A 16929-nucleotide genomic window follows, 5' to 3' on the forward strand; every position below is an offset into this window, starting at 1 on the left:
GCTGGCCCCCACCTGGTCACTCTGAGTTGGGGAGGAAGGCTCCCCCTCAGAGGCAGGCTGCCACTGGAAGACTCTGGGCAATCCTCTGAATAACCTCAGGCCTTTCCTTGCCCCAGATGTTCCCATGTATCCAGTGCCAACAGGGCAGTGGAGGGGTTGACAAGGAGTTCCACCTGCATGGCATGACTTCTCCACCAGAGTGACCTCCCACTACAAACAGCCAACACATGCAGTACACAAATCAATGAGTTTAAACTTAGGACCCACCCCAGCTTAGGTGAAAACTAGTGGTTTCCATCTTTAGGATAAGCAGTTGGATTATACCTTAAGATGGCAGAGTGACATCACCCCCACCCCGGGGACACTGAAGGGACACTCTGGAAGGGACACCTGTGACAGGCAGCTGGAAGCTGGGCAAAGGGGGTGGCAGAGGCTAGGATATCTTTGGGGAGAAAATACATGAACAGGTATTTCCAATGTCTAAAATACCTGAATAGCTGGAATGACTCTTCCCAATACTGTCATGAGGCAACATCAGTGGCCTTCACCCAGATGTCTTGGGATAAGTGCATGAAAAAGCCCTAGACTGTCACATGCCTGCTCCAGCCTTGGGAATGGAGGGAGGATCTGGGTGCACGAGATACAGAAAGGGCCCTGAGAGCCCACCTGGTGCAGCAGAGGACCCCTAGCCCTTGCACAGCAGGGCCAGGAACCCCAAATCTGTATTTTTTAAAAAAGATCCCAAGGTGATTCCCATGCTCTGCACCAGCTTTGGGAGTCAGTGGAAATGTGGATCAAACGCTTCTGTCTCTGGAAGAGAGATCTGGGCTCAAATCCCAGCTCTGTCACTCATTAGCTCTGTGATTTGGGCAAATAACTTAACCCCCAGAGCCCCAGTTTCTTTACCTATAAAATGGGAACAATAGTGCCCACGTCATAGGGTTACAAATGGACAGGTGCCCCTATAGCACCTCGAGACCCCTCCTTGGCACATGCCACATGTTGTAGTTGCTGGTTTACTGATCTAGGTGTCCTGTCTGTGGTCGCACCTTGAGGGCGGATGTCTCGTTCACTCTTTTATCCCTGGGTCTTGTCCTAATAGGCACTCACAATGAATGTTGTGAGGATTGATAACACATAGGTGGCTGGCACTGCACCAACTCACAGCAGGCATTTACTATAAATTCCCTTAGTACATGAACATGTCAATTTTTAAAAAATAACAGCAGTAATTTTCCAAAGTATCAGGTCTCTGCCTTCTCCCTGGCCCTGAGTTAAAACTATTCCATTTACAGGAATCCTACGGGAGCACATTGTTTGAGGAACACGCCTAAGCTGTGTGAGAAGCCACCGCTGCTTGATTTCTATCTGTACCAACCTCCAATTTCAAGGGTGCGGGGCCAACATCTCCTATAGTAGAAGGTGCAAAGTCTCAACTCACTGCTAAGCTCACAGTGTCACTCAGAACCACTCACCCCACAGGCTGTTGTGGTCCCGCAGCAGCCACTAATAACGGAACCATTTCTGTTCTCCGTGGAGTGGCAGTTGGCAGTGGCAAACAGGAAGTTGTCTTGAAATAGGGTGTGGTTGTGCTCTGTCAATATATGTGTCGTAGAGAGGCACACACTTCTTTCCCCCCTTCCAGCCTCCTTCTGTTTCCCTCAGCCCCCCTTTTTAGGACCTTCTGTCTAGATTATTTCCGTGAAAACACAGCTTTTTACATGATTTAGGATCAACCACCACCACCATACAAACAAAAACCTAGGGCCAAGAGGAGTCTAAAATGTAGCAAGAGTCCATTTCCCTAAGGTTGGCCAGTCACCTGGGGCAATGAGGCAGTAACTGACTGTGTGCATGAGCGTGCGTGAGCTTTCCCCTTTATTTCTCCATGGGCACGTGGGAAACAAGCCTCGAGTGAGCAACCAGGCCAGGTATGCTGCCAGGGGTCCCAGTGAGCTGCCAGTCTGCCAGCAGGCAGGTCACCACCGTTTACCTGGCGCCCGCTGTGTGCACATGCTGGACCGAGGGCCACCGCAAATAAGAAAAAAGGGAAAACATAGGTTTCTAGTCTCAGGCAATTTTATACATGGAGTAAAATGACACCTGAAACATTTCCTAACACAAATGACATATAAAAATGACAAACATAACTGCCGACAAAGAGGCAAAGAGTGGAGTTGGTGCCACCCAGAAGTGCAGAAAAGTGGGGGTGACGATTTGGTAAGGTCATTACAGCTGGCTTCCCAGTGCTGAGAGGTGTGCTATAAAATTTTTCACTCTATTCCTACCCAGGCCCCATCATTTGTGCGTCTAGAAGGGCTGTCCAAAATAGACTGGTCCCCAGCCCAGCCGCCTACTCCTGACCTCCTGGGGCAGCTATTCTCCCCACTGCATGCCTCAGCCCTGTGTGGCCATGCCAGCTGCACCCCGAGCACTAGACAGGCTGAGCCAAGTACTTGCTAAAAGGACCGTGGGCTGACTGCATGCTCCGCCTGCCAGGCTCTCCCCTGTGACCCGGGCCCAGCCCCACACCATCCTGTGTGGCATATGTGCCCTGCGCTCACACTTACACATCCCGGGGAGTCAGCCTTGCCGTTTGGATAAGGAGGCTGAGCCAGTGACACGCTGGGCAACGCGACTCGTGGGAGCCGTTTCCTGGCTCCAGGCTGAGGGCCCTGGCCAGTCAGAACGCACCACTTCCCCTTTAAGAGAGCACGCCCAGATGCAATTAGGGAAAGGCAGAAAGAAAAGCCCGGAACAGTCAGGGTTGTATCCTGAATTTGGCAGATGAACTTGGGTTTTCCTGAACCGCTGAACCGCACACACAAGGTGTGGTCAGAGGCAGTGGCCTCCTTAGAGGCTGGTTGGAGCAGTCACTGTTTGGGAAGGGCTGGAGCCTTCCAGCAGCAGCACAGCATGAAGGCCACCCTCAGGCTGCCCAGGAGCTGCTGTCCGCCTGAGCCTGGGCAGGCAGCCTGCGGGGGCCTCAGGCCTTTCTGCTCCTCCTTCCCTCTGGGCCTGTCATACCAATGGGCACAGCCCAGGGCAACACCGAGCCTGCACTTCGCAGAGAGTAGGGATATTGTTATAAAAACTGAGAAATACTTGGATGGGACATTTTAACTATTAATTCAAGCAGGGAATTTTCATCCATTCTGGGGATTTAGAAAGTTTATTTCCTGATCTTAATAAGGGACAGTGGATGGCCGGGGGGTGGGGGGTGGGAGGGAGTTCTCCCGCCCCCAAAACACAATGGTTTATAAAAGGCCACATGTTATATGACTCCAGTGATAGGAAACATCTAGAATAGGTAAATCCAGAGAGACAGAAAGCAGATTAGTGACTGCCAAGGACTGGTGGAAGAAGGGAGTGGAGAGTGACAGCTTAATGGCTCTACAGTCTCTTTTAGAGGTGATGAAAATGTTTTGGAAGTAGGGAAAGGTGATGGTTGCACAGCGTTGTGAATGGACTCAGTGCCACTGAGCTGTATGCTTTAAAATAATTCATTTTGTTATGTGAATGTTGCCTCCATTAAAAGAAACCCAGTGGTAAAGTGTGTTTTAGGTAACTTTGTCTTCTACTAGGATCTCGCCTGTGTTTCAATCCAACGTTACTTTGTGAAACCTGGCTATTACCTGAGAAATCTTAAGTTAGCCCTGGTGAAGGAGTACTGCCTTTTAATAAGGAAAAAATAAAAACAGATGTTTAAGAGACAAAAGCGTTCTAAGACTCAGAAAGATGGCTCTTAGGGAGAATGGCATCATCTCAGACCCTAGGAGCACCCACTTGCCTTTGTAAGTCGGCCTCAGGTTGGGACCATCCCTTCGGCAGCTTAATAACACAACCAAAGCTGGAGAGAGGGAGTCCCCATGGGAGGGTTATGCAGGAGAACATGGCTTTGAGCCTCTAGGTTTTGGCTTCCTATTTTCCTCTTGCAGAGAGTCTCTTCCCAGAACCAAGGACAAACCCGGAACGTTTCTGACTGGGAGGGGGCTGTGCTGGCTGGGAAAGCAGGAACTGATCTACAGTGCCACCTCAGCGGGATGGAGCCGGTGAGAATGAGGCTCACACGGCCACCCTCCAGACCCAGCTGCTGGAGGAAAGGCCCAGCCCACTTTTCTCTGTCATTTGTAGCTTTCCAGAGAGTCTGCTCCTGAGGTAAGGCTGTGAGCCTTGTCCTCTGGACCCCAGGCCAGCAGGTCAAGGGCTCATTGGCACACTTCCCCCACTCAGGGGACTGTCAAGAGGAGGCCTGCTGGATGTTGCAATACTTAGAAGAAACACCGATGAAAGGGAAGGCCTGGTGGCCTGGGAGCCTGAGTCTTTCCAGAGACAAATATAAACAGCTTTCCTAGTATCTGAGAGTTTCAGGATGACCTCGAGGACAGAGATGAGAACAGCTTCTGTGGGCCAGCAAACTCAGAGCCCTCTGGTCCTTCTGGAGCACTTTTCCTGCCTCTTCCTGTTCTCTCTCCTCACCTCGGGTGCCTGGGTTACAAGGAGGCAGCCTAGGTTCTCAGCAAACCTAGGCTTAAAATATCATGCACTGTACCTGATGAGCAAGAAGTTTAGGACCTTCATTCTAAGTACAAAAACAGAATGAAGTTTTGTACTTAGAAGGCTCAACCCAATTTAAAAATGGGCAAAGGATCTGAACAGACATTTCTCCATATATATATATATATGTATATGTAACCAAAAAGCATATGAAAAGATGATCAACATCATTAGTCACTAGGGAAATGCAAATCAAAACCACAAGAAGGCACCACTTCATACCCACTAGAATGGCTATATAAATTAAAAGAAAAAAAAAAGCCCATAAAAACAAGTACTGGCAAGGATATGGAGAAACTGGAGTAGGAATGTAAAATGGTGTGTAGGAATGTAAAATGGTGTGGCCTCTATGGGAACAGTATGGTGGTTCCTTATAAAATTAAACAGAATTATCATAGGATCCAGCAATTCTACTCTTAGGGTATATACCCCAAAGAGCTGAAAACAGGTACTTAAACAAATTCTTGTATACAAACATTCATAGCAGCACTAGTCACAACCACCAAAAGTAGAAACCCAAATGTCCATCAAGGGATGAATGGATAAACACAAATTGTGGTACGTCCATATAATGGAATATTACTCAGCTGTAAAAATGGAGCACTGATACATGCTACATGAATCTAGAAAACATCATGCAAATGAAAGATGCCAGATACAAAAGCTCACATACGATTGTATTTATAAGAAACGTTTAAAATAGGCAAATCCACAGAAACAGAAAGCAGACTGGTGGTTGCCAGGGTATGGGGTGGAGGGGTGGGAAGGAGAAGGAAGGGGAAATAATAGTTAATGTTATTGGTTAACCTGTTAATGGGTACTAGGTTTTATTCTACAGTGATGAAACATTTGGAACTAGATAAAAGTAGTAGCTGCACACCATTGTGAATGTATTAAATGCCACTGATCATTCACTTTTAGATGGTTAATTTTGTTACATGACTTTCACCTCACTTAAAAAAAACATGCAGAAAGTAGGAGCCAGGACAAACCATATGGAATAATTAGCATCGGGGTAACTGAAAGTTACCTTCAAAACCCTTCACAGAATCATTTAGAGGAGGAAATCTTGAAGTCAAGGTAATTAAGGCATCAGGTGGAAGACAGCAGACAGACACTCCAAGGAAGCAGTTCCCCAAAACTGCCAGTTCCGGTTAGACACACACACACACACACACACACACACACCAAGGAAGCAGTTCCCCAAAACTGCCAGTTCCGGTTAGACACACACACACACACACACACACACACACACCAAGGAAGCAGTTCCCCAAAACTGCCAGTTCCGGTTAGACACACACACACACACACACACACACACACACAAATGCACACCAGGCACTCTGCACTAGCTATTTACAGATGGGACACTGAGGCACAGCTCTTCTCATCTTTGATACAGCCCTCACTTCCAACAGAGGGATCACCATTCCAGGATGGAATCATCATTTCCACCAAAGGGACCAATGTCTTAGAACTTCAAGTTGGACAGAATAACAGACTCCCAACAGTCAAGAAGAAAGCCCACAGGTTATCATTTCCTGCTAGCCCCTGTTTTTGCCTCCCAGCACCCTAATCAAGTGCCTGCCCAGCTGGCCTCTCCACTGCCAGACAGGGCAGAGGTGCTTTCCCAGTAGGCACCAGATGAACCAGCCATGGCTCCAGGACTGTCAGGGAGTCTCCCCTACACTGAGCTGCTTGTAATGCCTGCACATTAATCCCATTTCTGCCCTATGAGGATCACCTTGAACCAGTCTTACTCCCCTTCCATGGACATTTTGCTAAATATTTGTCCCTCAAAATCTCTTTCTCCAGGCTAATCAGCCCTGGATGTCTTTTTAAGCCATTCCTTGTAAACATCATTTTCACTGTTCTCGTGACCTCTTAGTTCTTTCGGGCTCCCACTGACCTTCATAAACTGCAACTCAGAAGGGAGAACATTACAAATGGGTCCGAAAGCTCCTGGCTGGCTGTTCTGGACATTATTCTCCTATAATTCAGCTAGAGATCCAATCTAGGTTTTTAATTTCTAATAGCCACATCACATCTAAGTCTTATTTCACACATTTTGCTACCAAGCCAAGTAACCACAGGCATCCTTCAAAAATATTGAATTCAGTCTACGCTCCAGCCTATTGAGATCTTTCTGAACCCTAACCCATTAATGTGTCCATTCTCCTTCCCAAATCTATCATCTGAAAACTTGGTAAGCCTGCCACCCATGCCATTCTTCTTCCAAATCCTCACTTACAATGTAGAAGAGGACAGGGCCAAGCACACAACTCGATACATCCCCTGGCCTGACAGTGTGAACAGCATTCTTGGCCTTTCAGGGCAGGTGTGTCACTTGGCCCACATTTCTTCATCTTCCCCTCATGGTGATTGACAAATGGGGCTAACAATAACCCTCCTCTCACCAGCGGTTGTAAAGATGAAGTGCAAAGCTCTTACAGCAGTGCACTACACACAGTGAGCAATCAGATGTTGCCTTTACAACTGATATGAAATACAATAATAAAAATAACCAAACCTGGTTTTCCAAATCACAAACTATCTCCTTAATGACAACCAAAGACAGCTGAGAAATTAGGCAGCTGAGATCAACAGAAGGAGCAGTGGCGTCCAGGAGCTGGAGTCTGAATCCTGACTCTCCTTCCAGAATTTCTATGCTCTGGGGTTAACAATACCTGCCCCTCCAGGGCTACAGGCAGGAGTCAATGAGATCAGGCATGTAAAAGTGGTTTAAAAGTTGAGTCAGGCTATGCAAACAGAAAAGAACAGTATTATGATTATTACTGTTAAAAATAACTCAAAGGTACCATTTTCATTGGCAGAAACCTGTGTTAAGCCAAGGAAGAACCTAGACACACTCAGGCCGCCAGAAGGCAGGTCTGTCAGCAGAGCAGCTGGTCTGCTGCAGCTGAACGGTTCATTTCACCGCCTGCATGGATCCTTCCACCAGCCTGCGTGTCACCTTGTTGAGACCAGACCTGAGTCATCTGCAGCAGGAATCCAGTACATGATGAAGGGCTGGGAGGGCTACTCTGAGCTCCCTTGTGGTTTGACCCCCAACTAATTCTTGGGTTTCTGTTCCGAATGGCAGTTCTTAAGAACATTAGGCTTTTGACTCTGATATTCTCAGGGAAGGTCCCCAGAAACCCTGTTCTTATCTTTGCCTTCTCAGGGAAGAAATGATCTTTACTGAGAAAAGATCTTGGGGGTGAAATTTTTGCAAAGGGCTGTCAGTGGACAACCTGCTGGCCCCCGGCATGTTAGGGTCAAAGATGTCCCATAGCAGGGGAAGGAGTGAGAGAAATCAGCACGGCCAACCACATGCCCCAGGACGAGAGCAGCAATTGAAATGGGAGGCAAAAACGGCTAAATTCTCTTCTCCTGGTCCATGTAGGAGTGGTTTCCCAGTTTTCAGGGGGAATATACATTGAGGGCAGATTAAAAAAAAAATACATATATAAAATTGTTGGCAAGACACTGAGTGGATCATGCTAACGACTCTATTAACATTTCAAGGAGTTTGTCCAGAAAGGCACTGGAAGACGCTCAGAAGGGAAGGTAGTAATTTCTGTCAAATGACTTGTGGAGCCCACCAGTGTGCACGCTACCCCCATTCATCCTGCCCTGACGAGAGCCTCCCTCAAGATAGGTGGGTAGCTACAGTCACCTGGAAATCATCACAGACACATGAAAGTTAACCCAGACTGTTACAGCTGCTGGGGACTTCTTATGACTTTTGAATCTATTTTGTCTTTCTCTCATTGTGTTTCCTTTGACCGTCATGCATGCAGAGAGATGGGGCCGGTTCTGTCACTCATACGCAGGAACGTGTCACACATGAATCTCGGTATCACGGCGGGTATTGTGGTGCTCTGATGCTGCTATCAAAGGGAGCTGAGGCAAGATTGGGCTTAGTCACTTGGTGTTACGGGCTGAATTATGTTCCCCCCAAATTCAGAGGTTGATGTCTCAATCCCCAATACCTCAGAATGTGTCTGTAATTGAGAGTTAAGTTCTTTCTGAGGTGATTAATGAGGTCAGTGAGGATGGGGCCCTGATCCAATGACTGGCGTCCCTTTAAGAGGAAGAGGCACCAGGGCAAGCTTGCACAGAGGGGCAGCCCTGCAGAGGGCAGCAAGAAGACAGCCATCTCATGCCAAGGGGAGAGCCCTCAAGAGGAACAAGCCCCACTGGCACCTGAATCTTGAACTTCCAGCCCCCACAACTGTGCGAAAAGTAGTTTCTGTTGCTTAAGCCCCTCAGTCTGTGGTTTTTGTTATGACAGCACTGGTGAATGCATACAACTGGTTTCTCCAAAACCTCTTTGGGTTCACCAGATAAGGGAGAGAAAGTATAGGATGGAGGGCAGAGGACAAGGGGCTCCCAACACCTAAAATAACTGTAGATTAAATGCACCTTCCTCGTTGACCTGGGGTGTGCCACCTGGATGGCAAATGGTGGCAAGGTCATGGTGGGGACAGACTCTGACCTTTGAGTGGCAAATCCTGCCCGCCCTGGAGGCCTGTGGCTGCCAAGTCTGCAGGTACACAGGCAGCGGTCTGAAACAGCAGGACTCTAAGCCAAGGCCTGGGAGGAACCAACTCTTTTCATCAGTTCACTTTCTTGTTTGGTCTCTTACCCTTGTGGATTCTGACAAATCCGTATGTCATTGCTGTTTTTGCAGAAAAAGACAAGACACGTTGGGGTGAGTGGGCTAGTGGCAGAGTGTGGCAGCCACGGGCACACCCTGCAGGCTTGACAAGCCCCTCAGACCATCTGGCCAAGGCCGTCTTTTGCCAGGGACCCACCCAGTCTCCAAGTTCTGCGGGATGCCTTGGCCCTCCTTTTCTCTCCAGGCTACGCCAGGGCCTGGGCTTCCCGAGTATGGGGCTGGCAGAAACCTCCTCTGGGGGCCAGGAGAGGAGACAGACTCGCCAGCATTCACTGCTGCCCAGGGAACCAGACACAAGGGATCAATGGTCAGTCCAACAGCAGATGTGTTGGTGAGAGCTCCCCTGGCTGGAGAGGGTAATCAAAGCGAGGCCAGAGGGAGGGTGTTGGGAAGTCTGGAGGGGCTGGGAGGGGCAACTTGCTCTGGGAGACACAACTGACTGGCTGGCAAATGGCAGGGCCTTCACTTCCCCAAGGATTGCAGAGTGGGCGGGTTTGGTCAATTCAAATGCAAACGCCCAAGGGCAGGAAGGCCAGGAAACCTTTCAGTATGCACTGCCATCCCCCTTCCACTCCAACTGAAAAGCCTGGAGGTTCCCTTCGAGCCTCCCCGTTCACTCTGGCCAGGAGGCTGCTTCACAGCAGGGTGGGAGCCCGCTTATCGCTGCTGGATGAAATGCACAGGACCCACCAGCACCTCAAACCTGAGGCTTTCAAAAGGCGGGCCTCAAATCCTATCCCAACCTGACAGGAGGAGGAAAAGGCAAATGCTGTACCAGCTCCATCCACGAGGGCAGTTCTGAATCAAATTAGAACAAAACATCAGCAGTGCAGCCAGATCTCCCAGTTTGGATGACGCAACCAGGCGGTGAAGGTCGGATGGCTAATGTCCGGGCCTGAGTTCTAGCTCCCCAGCTACACTGTGTACCATGCCCCATCTCATGTCCACCCTCTTTCTACTAGGACCAAAGCCCACCAGCTCAGTGGGGCTACCGTGAGAAAGCCTGGGGCACATGCTCAACATAAAGGACCGTGAAAGACAGCCACACCATTATTCTCTGCAAGGTTAAAGGAGACCAAAAAACAAAACAATAGCAAAACCCACTTTCATACAGATGAAAAGAATGTGGAGAAAAAGAAATCCACTGTTTGCAGGACGAGAGCAGTGCTCCAAGCCTTAGCCTAACAGTCACATTCACTACTGTGTAAATTTCCATTTCAACTGTCCACTTTCATTTGCGCGTGCGAGTCAGTGACTATGGGAGTGTGCGGAGGTTTGGACCTGTGTGTAAGGGACCCAAGGTCCTGGATCAGAGCAGACTCCCTACTTAGAAGGCCTTTCAATGTGACACAAATGACGTTTATCATTTTATCCCTCCTTTTCAGTTTGTTTGGTTTAAAATAGTTAACCTGAGGCACAAGAAAGTGTCTCATCTACAACGTTCTCGGGGCTCCACACTCATTATGCTGATGAACATGCTACTTACTTACCCACGCACATTTCAGGAGCAGCAGGCACTGAGATGGAGGTGCTCAAGGTACACTATCAAGGGCTGATTTAATTACAGAGCCATTCACTGGACAAAGCAGAGCAATTTTTAGCCAACTGTTGGAGTAAATATGGTAAACCCTTTCATAGAGCGCTCCTTCTGGCTTAGTGATCTGTAACGTGCCCAGCCAGTTCTCATTCATACACGCACAGGACCCCCAAAGGTCACAACAGGCCAGAAATTCAGATAATGCTACAGCTGGCATGCCATCTTGCAGTTATTTTTTTTTAATGTTACAAACACCCGAGTATCACTGTCATTCAGATGGGGACAAGCCTTAAAATCCACTAACTTTCCTGGCCGTCCTTTGCCTGCTTCTCCCCCGGGCTAGCCGCCAGTCCTGCCAGCCGGCTTCTGGCAGGCGGGGACGCCAGCTTACCCTCCTCCAGCGGGCTGGACAAAACAACACTGCAAACCCATTTTGGCCGTTTGAAACAATACCCAATCACTGCATCACCCTCCCCAGAGGAAATGGCATCATTACTTTCATTTTACTCCGTTCGTTACCGAGCAAGGGAAAACAACACGTCCTAAAACAATTATCGGGGTATCGGATACCGCTGGCTGGAGCGTTTGCTCCGGAATGTTATCAAATGCCCTCGCAGAGAAATGAATTTTCAAGAGCTAAAATAACTTCTCTGTTGTATACGCACTGCCGTTTCTCTAACTGCAGAAGCGGATTTCACTTTCCACAGTTAGAAAACTCTCAGGCATCCCCGATTCTTCAAAAAAGTCTATAAATAACCCAGGATAAGCAAAATTATGCAAAATAGCCTGCTAGAAGAAGAAATGTAAACTAAAACCACTTACAGAGAGGCTCAGGCTGCCAACTTAATCTGATTCTACGACGACTGTAAACATGCCGTACTTTGGAACCTGAAGCGCTCCACATTAGCCCGGATGCCATCACAAAAAAAGAAAAAAAGCCCCGACAACGAAACAACAACAAAAGCCCGACCCCGAAACAGAACAACGTGATTCGGTGTTGTGCGCGGTCCAGGACCCGACGGCTGCCCAGCTGCAGTGAGGACCAGCGATCCGAGCTTGCACACGCCAACTGTTTTGACTACAGGCACTTGTTAAACACAGAGTTTCAGGTCCTACCAGTTGGACACCAGAAGTTCACAAAACTGACTCGGTGCCAAGAACAACAAGCAGAGAAAGCGAAACGCCTGCCCCGTGCGCCGTGTTTTTGTTAACTTTCTGCAAGCCCCAAAGCAATTGGGTAACAATCGAGATAAAATAGAACTTAAATAACAAAAGCAAGAGATTACCACCTTGAAGGAAATGTTGATGTTGGCAGATAAAGGACAGACGTCAACCTAGTTTATTGGTGGGTTGAGTGGGGGGTTTTCGGAGAGAATCAGTGGGGGGTGGGGTGGGGCAGATGTCACATGACAAACTGTGGTTATTAGCAGAAGGAACTGGGTGCTTCCTTGAAACATCTTTTACTTAGAGATTGACTTAAGAGATTTTGCAAATGCTGAGGCCTTGGTACACATCTGGGGGTGACTGGGAAGCCCTGGAATTTGGAAGTTGGTAAATCCCACAGGAGAAAAAGGGGCGTGCTCAATGTTTTCAAGACACAGAAAAGGGACTTCCAAGTTTCCTGCTCTGGGCAGTGAGGCCACTGAGCCACATAGGAAGCAAATGGAGGGGACAGTGTTCCTGGGTTATTTCTGACTTAGTCCTGAGAAAGGTTTTCCTTTTCCCTTGAAGTGTAGGGTTGCTGGGTGGGGGTGGGGGTGGGGGATCCAGCTTTCTTCTTCATCAGGACTGGAGTCCGTGCTTTCTTACAGGTGACAGTGAATAAAATATTTACATCTGGCAGAATAAACTAAAAAGGACGCTTAAATTGCTTATTTAGCAAGGTTTTCCATTTCTTTCCCACAACACATCAAACACTACCTCACTTTAGGACCAAGAAAACAAACCAGATAAATTTGAGAGTTTTCTAAGGAGTTGAGAAAACTGAATTCCAAGAGAACCAGGGTATGGATGTAAGAGTGAGAAATTTCAAATTGATGAGTGGACTCACACCCACACCCTTCTACCTACCTACCTACCTACCTACCTCCATCCATCCATCCATCCATCCATCCATCCATCCATCCATCCATCCATCCATCCATCCATCCATCCAATCATCCATCCATCTCTATCTATCTATCTATCTATCTATCTATCAATCATCTATCTATCTATCTAATCTATCACCTCTGTCATCTGATTTGAAGAATACACTGTTGCCCCTTCCCCACTCCTGAAGCTTAGAGGAAAGTAATGAGAAAGTAAAACAGGTTGTTTGTAAAAACCAGTGTAACCTTGGGCCAGATTCATGTTTTTCTGGAGAGTAAATGTCATTCCTTTGCTTTTGGGGGTCACCAGTGCAACTGTGGTGCATATGAACTCACACAGTGGCTGTCCCTTTTCTCCTAAGGAACCAACATTTTATTACAACCTATAAATAGAAATGGCTTCACCAGGAATTGACTTGGAGCCCCCTTGAGTGAAACACAGCAGGTGCCTGACGGATCAAGAGAGAGGAGCAAAAGCAATTTACATGTCTGAGACAAAGGAAGGAGCAGGGGAGGAAGCAGGCTGAGGGTAGGGGAGAGGGAAAGGGGGGAAGGGACAGAGTGGAGAGAATGTGCTGGTCGGGCAAGGTGAGTCTTAAAGGATCCTTGGCTTCTGTGTGGGCAGCTGACTCCAGAAAGCAGTCCCAGAACTTTCACAAGCCCTGCCTCTCACCTAGAACTGTAGGTTTGTGTGTCCTTCGTGCACATTGTATTACTGATCTTCAGAAACATCCTGCGAGATGGGGAGGCTGGTATTATTATCCCCATTTAACAACGGAAGAAAACAAGCTCAGAGAAGCCTTCGTCTCAGCTCCACAAACCGGGACTCTGCTGCTGTGGTGAAAGCATGTTAAAAGTAGTGGGCTCTATTATTTCCGTTTTCACAGACAAGTAAACTGAGCTTTTGGAAAGGCCACAAATCTTGCCCAAGGCTACAGAGCAAATTATAAACAGCAGTAGGTCTCCCAACTCCTAATCCAGGCTTTCTTGCTTGTCTCTCTCATGTTTCCAGAACACATAATGACAGAACTAAAAAGGCCAGTTATTTTATCATAAAAGCACTTTACCTCAGTTAATTTTCTCAAAACTTGTCCTCATGGTTTTTCTGCAGCAGTTCACAGACTGCCGTGTGTGAGCTTTGGACGTGGGCTGTCCAGAGCTACTATTTCAATGGAATGCAACCACCACGGTCTAGTGTGGCCCCTTCCTTCTTTCATTTGATTATTTAATACACCTGCTAACCTCTGGTTCCTCACCTGATCCTAGTCTAAAAAGCCTGACTGGAAAGTTCTGGCAGGCCTGCCAGGCTGTACATCATGCAGCCTGCCTCTCCAGGGTGTGCTGTCTTGCATGGAGAAGCATGCGCTTGGTGAACCTCTTGGACACTGTGTTTCAAAGCTATGTTTCTGTTGAGTTCTTTCGCAACAGAGGCCACCAAAAATATTAGACCAAATGAAGGGTCCCACCGTCATGTTGCTTACCTGTGCCAAGTGGACACACCCACAGCTTAATGGGGATGATGTTACTATTACATGATACACACGTGAGCAAGTTCATGGCAGGTTTGGGGCATTTCCTTTGTGGGAACATGGTAGTGAGTTAATGTGGACAGTCTCAGGGTTTGTAGGGGTGAATGGAGACATCTGTCAGGAACTCAAGCACTCAAGGCCATGACCAAAGATTCCAAACATGGCATGCATGAGGGGCAATGGTCAGGAGGTAATGATTAGAAAGTTCTAGAATGTTTTGCCACTGCCTTACAAATCTACCTCTCCCTACTTCTTTCTCCCTGAAAATACAACACAACAAAACGGAACCAAAGACCAGAGAAGCTGGGTGTCCAGGCGGACTTTATGCTGAACATCACAAAAGCAGCACATGTTGTGAAGACTCATCAAACCTGTGCACTTCTGCGGGCTGGAGAAGCTCTGTGGTTTGATGAGATGCGCATGTGGCACCTCTGGTTTATTTGAGGCTGCTTTAGTAACCACATGACATTTGCATCCATGCTGCCTGACAAGAATATGGGGACAGGATAAATCAGAACAGCCTCAGCAGGAAAACTCAGATGCTTCTAAGATTACAAAGTGAGTAGAATATTTCCACGTAACTTGTGACTCCTCCGAGTATAGTGACCATTTGTTTTTCTTAACCAAAAAGTAGGACACACACTTTGACAAACACTGGTATATTTAAGGGAGACAGGGTAGGCAAAATTTAAAATCACAGCTTCTGGAAATCTGTGAGGCATGGCCACCAAACTTATATAATAGTAAATCACTAAAAGGGGGCTCATAGAAGATTATGGAATATTAGCAGAATTTTCTGGTAGTTAGTACCAGTGTGTTTCACAAAGGTGGACCAGACAAATACTGCTTTGCTGATGGATGTAGTGGTTTTGGGAAGGCTGGTGAGCACAGCACAGTTACTCCTTGGAGGGCAATAGGGTGCAAAGGGAGCTGCATCAGAGCACACATACAGAGGAGGGAGCTCACTGAAGGTGAGGTCTTCAAAACATGGCCTGGATATGTGGAAAGCTGGTCAAAAGGGATGGAGGCCTGAGCTGTCAAGATACAGAAAGGCCAGGTAAGCAAGTCCAGCAGCTGTGGCTGTAGGCTTGGCTTTACTCTATGGCTTGTTCCTACCTACCTTGCCCAGCACACTTCCAGGTCAGGGCCTGCGGATTAGCTAAACATTCTTCACTTTTGCCCTTGTTACATGGATTTACAGGGTCTGAGCCACCTTCCTGATACTACCTGGGACTGGCTTTCGGGTAAATCTTTTGTGATGTAGACTGATGACCAAAGACATAGGGCCAGTGTGACACATATGGGGGCCACATACCCTAGAATTTTCTGGAAAGTATTCATTTCAACCACCCTTTGACAATTCTGCACCACAATTTGTAAAAATGACTTCAAATGTGGGTTGACTGGAATCTGGACTGTAAGTTCCTTGGGGCCAGTTCTGAGTCTGATTTATCTTTGTAGGCCAATGCCTAGCCAGAGAACAGAATCCTTGCTGTGTGTTTTTTATACATGTTTTGAATGAACAAATGAAGTTTCTTTTATTGTGCACCACAAAGACATATGTCTACATTAATAGGTATACCTGGAAAGTGAATATATTTATGTTAAATATATATCAAATTTGATGTCCTCATTAATTTCATTTCAATTAATCAATTTCTTTGAAGTACAATATTTTATTTTATATTTTCAGGTTTCTTTTTTTGATTCCATCAAATGTGGTATTTTTAAAAGTTATGTTTGGGATTCAAATTAGGGAGAAGGTAGAGAGGCTTTCCCACTTAAAATTTAAAATACTAAATCTTCAAAAAAAAAGTGTAGGTACTTTGTAACAAGAATTTCCAAGGATTTCATCCCACTGTCCATTGTCCTCTTAAATGATATATTTTGAACATTATTTGATCCTTTTTTGGATAACTTGAGGTCACTGTTAAGGGCATTCATTTCTATACTTTGCTGTAAACTGATGACAACTTCAGGGTCTATAACTGTAGCTTACAAATTTTTTGACCCTGATCCACCTTAAGAAATGAATTTAACATTGCAACCTAGTATGCACATACAGATATGAGGAAAAAATTTCAAAGGATAGTCTTTATCTTTACTAAGTAAAAAATACTCTGATATTTTCTCTCTTATTCCACTGTTTAAAATGTCGGTCAGGACTCACTATACCAATTGTCCCACTACCATAGGTGGCACTGGCCGTTGGCAAACACAGAAAGTTCAGGACTATTGGCCCTTGCACAAAAAGGGCCTCTGCTTCCCCACTCTCTGCCTTTTACTTTTATTTTTCTGAAGGCTGGTGCTACTTCTTTTTATTGTGAGGGCCTGCCTCCACAGTCCTTATCAGAGTGCTAATTTGCCAAACTTGGAAATCAGACCATCAACCTTGCTAGTGTTACATATAAACTAAGTGTAAGCTGTTTCTCAGTGTAAGTCAGAGGGGTGCCCCATGGATGCCCTCTTCAAGCGCAGAGGTCCTGGCTCAGTTCCCAAGGAGCTTCCTTGGGTGGCAGAGTTCAAGGA

At 46.9% G+C, this 16929-nt stretch overlaps 1 protein-coding gene across 9 annotated transcripts in view; it reads right to left on the reverse strand.

Moving 5' to 3' along the window:
* The window catches only part of ATXN7L1 (ataxin 7 like 1), a 221302-nt gene that overhangs the window by 58642 nt on the left and 145731 nt on the right, over positions 1 to 16929 (reverse strand). Inside the window, exon 1 of one of the 9 annotated variants that reach the window (XM_037003600.2) lies at positions 11604 to 12060. The exons of 7 other annotated variants lie outside the window; for them this stretch is intronic. The gene's annotated coding sequence lies outside the window, so the exon portion shown is untranslated. Of the gene's footprint in view, positions 1 to 2570; positions 2667 to 11603; positions 12061 to 16929 lie in introns of those variants that run through there. One more of the 9 variants, XM_017677245.3, reaches the window with a different exon arrangement.

The sequence above is a fragment of the Manis javanica genome, chromosome 6, assembly GCF_040802235.1.
Source record: "Manis javanica isolate MJ-LG chromosome 6, MJ_LKY, whole genome shotgun sequence".
NCBI classification, from domain to species: domain Eukaryota; kingdom Metazoa; phylum Chordata; class Mammalia; order Pholidota; family Manidae; genus Manis; species Manis javanica.